The following is a 5,769-nucleotide window of genomic DNA, read 5'->3' on the forward strand; positions in this document are numbered from 1 at the left end:
GCTAAAAAAAAATCTGAGCTTTTTATTAGTTTCGACTCATTTTATTAAAAAAAAATAAATTTAATTACATTAAAATCTTAATTATAATCGTGTATCCTGTTTGTCATCTCAATTCAATTTAAATTCAGGAACTGAGATTTTATTTAAAAGAGAAAAAATGTTGTTTAATCGTTTTTATTTATATGCACCAAAATAACAATTAATCTTAATATTTAATATCTTGAAAATATATTTCTATTAAAAAGTAAATGCTTTTAAAGCTAAAAATGACTCATTTATTTGCATTTCAACTCATTTTAATTCCATTTAAAAGCATTAGAATTTGGGTTAAAGCCCAAAGAACCCGTCAGAAGTGTAGATGAAGAGTTCTGCGGTGGGTAATTTTCTGCGTGTCCTCCAGCACGTATTCCACGATCGTCCCAGAGCAATTACACGCATTTGTGAGGGTGTAATTATTCCTCCATAGATGTAATTATGCGGTCGCACCTTTGCCGTGGCGTTCCCGGCGCGTTTCACAGCATCTCCGTCCTGCTTTCTGTGTTTGCTAAACAAATGCTGTTCATCATGCGCTGCTGTTCCTTCTGATCAGCATCAGACTTGCTCCTGATTAAACTCTCATCAGTTTAAAGACCTCTTTTGATTAATTGTGACTTATAAAACGGAGAGTTCCGGTGCTTGATTCTGATTGGCTGAGCCACGTTCGAAGCTGTTGTAAATTACTCTACAAAGTAACATACACCTTTGTTTATGTTTGTCTGTTGCTCGGCAACCACTTTGTTGCAACCACAACTGTTTCTGAGGAGCTACATTGTTTGGTGGAAGAATACTGTTTTTATTAAGTATTTTTTTTATTTTTATACTGTTTTTTTGAAGCGGAGCCTTAGCTGTTATAAATTCACTGTAAACCACGGCTTCACGGGGCTTATTGCTTTTATAAAACGGTTATTCCATATACGTAGTAAGGTTTCACAAAATAAAACAGAGCAAATAAAGTGTAATGATATTAATAAAAACAGTATTCTTCCACCAAACAATGTAGTTCCTCAGAAACAGTTGTGGTTGCTACAAAGTGGTTGCCGAGCAACACACAAACGTGAGATCAGGGAGATGCTATCAATATGCGGGGTATTGAAGTCAAGTGTAATTTATGCAATATTTTAAACTTTTAAACCTTAGTTTTTATATTATTATTGATTGTTGTTGCTGTTACTATGCATTGTTTGTCAACATACTTTTATTCTAATTTTTTTATTAACACCACCATACACACAAAGCAAAAGGGGCATTTAATTTTTATAACTTGTATTAATATTTAATGTATATTATGTGTTGATATTATTAATTAATTAACTTTTATTAAATTTATATTAAATTATATACTGTATTTATAATTTTTTTGTTTACTTTCTTTTTGTAATAAAAAGATGAAGTTTATTTTAACAACAAATAAATAAATAAATAGATAGATGGATGGATGGATGAATTAAAAAATAAAATTAAATTAAATTAAATTAAATTAAATAAAATTAAATAAAATAAAATAAAATTAAATTAAATTAAATTAAAAGATCACAAATTATACATTCAAACTAAAGAAAAAAATCAACAAATAATCTAGCTAGATTTAAACAGAAAAATCTAAGGTCGACAAAGCAGAACTGAACTCAGTATAAGGGCACACTAAGGCGAACTGAACTGAACTGAACTGAACTGAACTGAACTGAACTGAACAGAACAAAACCAAACTAACTAAGACGAGGTAAGACAGCTATTTATAGATGAACGATGGGCCCACTTTCACAACACAGGGGAGAAAACAAAACACATTTAAGAACCTTTAAGAGTCTAATGTAAGCTAAAACATGTTTTTCCCCTCATTATTGTGTTTTCCACAGTTATGTGAATATGAGTTGGTGTGTGGAGTTCATTCTCAGATGCAGCAGGCGTGTGCTTCTGCTCCAGCGTTTCTAATGATCCTCTGGTTTGTGCGTGACTGTGTGAGCTTTCGGGCGTCTGCGGAGCCGGATAAGAGCTGTATTGGCCGATCGGAGCTCATAACTGTCCAGTGATGGTCTGTTAGCGTCCAGCTCTGTGATGAAGTGCTGGAGAGCCGGATTCAGGCTGGAAACGGTGCGTGTGTTTCTGCTGAGGCCAAACGTCTCTGTCTGTCTGACTGAGAGCTGTTCTTATCATACAGTCCAGCGACTGATGCTTTTGATCAGTGATCTATAACCTTACATCAGGCCTCATCCCAGCCAAAACCCCAAGATACTTCACTTTCACTGCAGAGAAACACGTTGAGTAACGGAAATGTGTCCATTGCCGTGTTATTTTAGTATCACTGGTTACTTATTTATTTATTGATTGATTGATTGATTGATTATTTATTTATTTATTTATTTATACATAGTTTATTTATCTATTTATGTATAGTTTATTTATTTATTAATAGTTTATTTATTTATTTATTTTTATTGAATAGACTTTTTTATCATTTTTTAATTAATCTTATTTTTATTTTATTTTCTCATTTTTTATTATTATTATTGTTATTATTATTATTATTATTATTATTATTATTATTATTATTATTATTATTATTATTATTATTATTATTATTATTATTATTATTATTATTATTATTATTATTATTATTATTATTATTATTATTATTATTATTATTATTATTATTATTATTATTATTGTTGTTGTTATTATTTTTGTTATTTATTTATTTTAACTTGTATTATTATTTTTCTTATTGCCCTGTGGTGGATGGATTTATTTATTTGTTTATTTTATTCTTTTTTATTTTTTTGAATAGAATACAGCATCCACGTGACCCTACACAGGATAAGTCCTTTTTTAGTTTGCTTTATTTAAAAAAATTTTGGATGGATTTATTTAAACTTTATATATTTTTTTATTTTATTATTATTTTTTTTTTATTGAATAGACTCCAGCATTCCCTTGACTTTATATAGAAGCATTTTGTTTTATTTTAACTTTATTTATTTTTTATTGCCCTGTGATTTATGTTTAATTTCCTGTCACTAATTTTTGTAGTTTTTTAAATGTCTAAAATATGTTTTTTTATATATCTAAGTTTTAGTGTTTAGTTTTAGTTTCAGTTATATATTTTGAATTAGATTTTATTTTTATATTTTCTGTTTCCAAATTGATTTTAGTTACAATTTTTGTAATTTTGTTGTTGTTTTTTTGTCATTTTTTATTAGTGCTTGTATAGTTTTTATTTTGTGTTTTAGTGTTTAGTTTTAGTTTCAGTTATATATTTTTTATTACACTTTGTTATTATAGTCATTTTTGTCATTTTTATTAGTTTTTTTTTTTTACTATTAAGCTTTAGTTGTTAGTTTCAGTTTTAGCTATATATTTTGAATACATGTTATTTCTTCATTTTATGTCTTCAGTTTAACCTTTTTATTTTTTATTAGTTTTGTTCATTTTTAGCCATATTTATAAACATGGTTAACAATAATAATGCTGGTCCAAACACATATAATTAATATAAGTTTTGTTTAATATTTAGTTTCATTATTTTTCAGGATTCTGTGATGAATAGAAAGTTCAAAAGAACAGCATTTATTTGAAATAGAAATCTTTTGTAACATTATAAATGTCTTTACTGTCACTTTTCATCAATTTAATGCGTCCTTGATGAATAAAAACATTAATTTCCTTAAAAAAACAAAACTCTTTACTCTTTGTATGACACAGGTTTTAAAACAGTCTGAGACTTTATAAATCATGATCTGAATGTGTTTCTGACAGGGAATGAATTAGGATTCGATAAGCTGCTGTTTAATTCGAGCTCTTTGTGGCTGGCATTCGGCGAGCGCAGATGAATATTCTTCATCAGTAGGTCACAGCCTAATATATGCTGAGAGATAAATTCATTTGAAAAACCAAAAATTCAATTACCAGTGACCTTTTCTGAGTAACTAGAGCTACGTGCAACAAAACAATATCATGTCCTCGTCTTGTTCTCTGTATGTTTCCGTTTTCCTGCTTAAATGTCAATCAGCCGCAAACAAATGAACGTCTTTTTATAAATCAAAGTCTGTAATAGGAGATCTGTTATTGTTCTGGGTTCAGACGGGCTGGTTTAAAATAAAATAAAATAAAATAAAATAAAATAAAATAATAAAATAAAATAAAATAAAATAAAATAAAATAAAATAAAATAAAATAAATAATTACATGATGAGACAGTCTGAGCCTGCTGTAGCGTTTGAGTTTCTCTCGCTTGGGTTTGTTCGTTTCAGTCGTCTGACGGTGTTGTGATCTCTGCTCAGTTTGCCGTCTCTAATGCTTCAGCTTTTTGTGCTTTTATGAAGCCGTTACACAAAGCGCTGCTGAGAAACTGCAGAATAAACCTCTGAATTTGTCCCGATTCAGATTTCATTCCAGGAAGGGCTCACAACTTCAGATTCTTGGATCGAGATTCTTGGAGATTGTTGCGGGCTAAATATTTGAACAAACATGAGGCTTTTAAAGTGTAATGATGTGAGAGAAAAAACGCTCTGAGAAGCCAAACAAACGCCTGCGTCCCATGTGAGTGTGTGTGTGTGTGTGCGTGTGTGTTAAAACATAAAAAAAAAAATAATAATAAAATAAAATAATCCATCCATTCTCCAAACTGCTTGTTCTACGTAGAAATCTATTCCACATTCTAGATCCATTCTAGAGAGCCAGTGGCTGTTAAAACAGTTCAACGTAAAACTGATGAGGTGATGGAAGAAAGAGTCATTTCTGATGACGAGAGGAGAAACAAAAAAAAGTGAAAACAGCCAGAACGAGAGCGCAGAAGTCCCTCACATGTGAAGAACAAAAAAAACACCACATTTCGGTATCTTTGCATGTGCGGTCATTAAACTACAATCACATTCAGTCCTCGTTAACTCACCTAAGTCTCATTTTTCTGTGGAACACAAATGCAGATGCTGATTATTTGCACACAACAGACAGTCTTTAAAATGCAACAGCATGCAGAAGCTTGAGTAAATCAGGACCAGTGTTGGGAGTAACGCATTACAAAAGTAATAATATTACAGTAGTATGACATTGTTGCTTTGATCAATCATCCGGTGCGATCTGTTTCCACACAGAACATGCTAACGCTGTGTCTCGCATCTTTGAAGCCGCGCGTGCCTTTGAGGACGTACTCCGGCATTTGATCCGATTGCTTTAAAGTGCAAAAAGGTCATTAGAGCAGAAAGGTGCTGCTTTCCTTTCATGCATTTAGAGTCTAATTGAGGTTTGATGTTTTGCTTCTGCATCAATGCACTCATTTACAGCTCAGCAGAGACGGGAGGATTATTTATCCAGATATTCACTGGGAAACACAAACATGGCAGCAGTCAGTCGTCCCGAGGGCTTAACGTGTTATTTTTAGTCCACATTCGTGTTCGACAAAGCAAAGTCAAGAGAAACTCATTATGTGGATGAACTCCACCAGACAACGACGGGTTGCTGTGACTTACAGAAAGAGTCGCGTGTCGTTCATGAAGACAACTCAGCGTAATGAGACACGATTACTGACATTACAACAAACAACAGCCAACCTGCCAGATCAGAACACAATGATACTATCTGTGACAAACATATGCTGTGCTCAGCAGCCTTACACACACACACACACACACACACTCTCACACACACACACATGTCTGGTCAGCTATCCTTGTGGGGACTCTCCATAGGCGTAATGGTTTTTCTACTGTACAGACCGTATATTCTATTGCCCTA

General features: G+C 31.8%; 1 protein-coding gene across 1 annotated transcript in view; it reads left to right on the forward strand.

Annotated features, from left to right (window-relative positions):
• Positions 1–5,769, forward strand: part of LOC107717640 (MAM domain-containing glycosylphosphatidylinositol anchor protein 2-like) — a 165,270-nt gene that overhangs the window by 37,687 nt on the left and 121,814 nt on the right. The gene's annotated exons all lie outside the window — the stretch shown is intronic.

This window comes from Sinocyclocheilus rhinocerous, unplaced genomic scaffold, assembly GCF_001515625.1.
Source record: "Sinocyclocheilus rhinocerous isolate Xijiao unplaced genomic scaffold, SAMN03320098_v1.1 scaffold1174, whole genome shotgun sequence".
In the NCBI taxonomy this organism is placed as follows: domain Eukaryota; kingdom Metazoa; phylum Chordata; class Actinopteri; order Cypriniformes; family Cyprinidae; genus Sinocyclocheilus; species Sinocyclocheilus rhinocerous.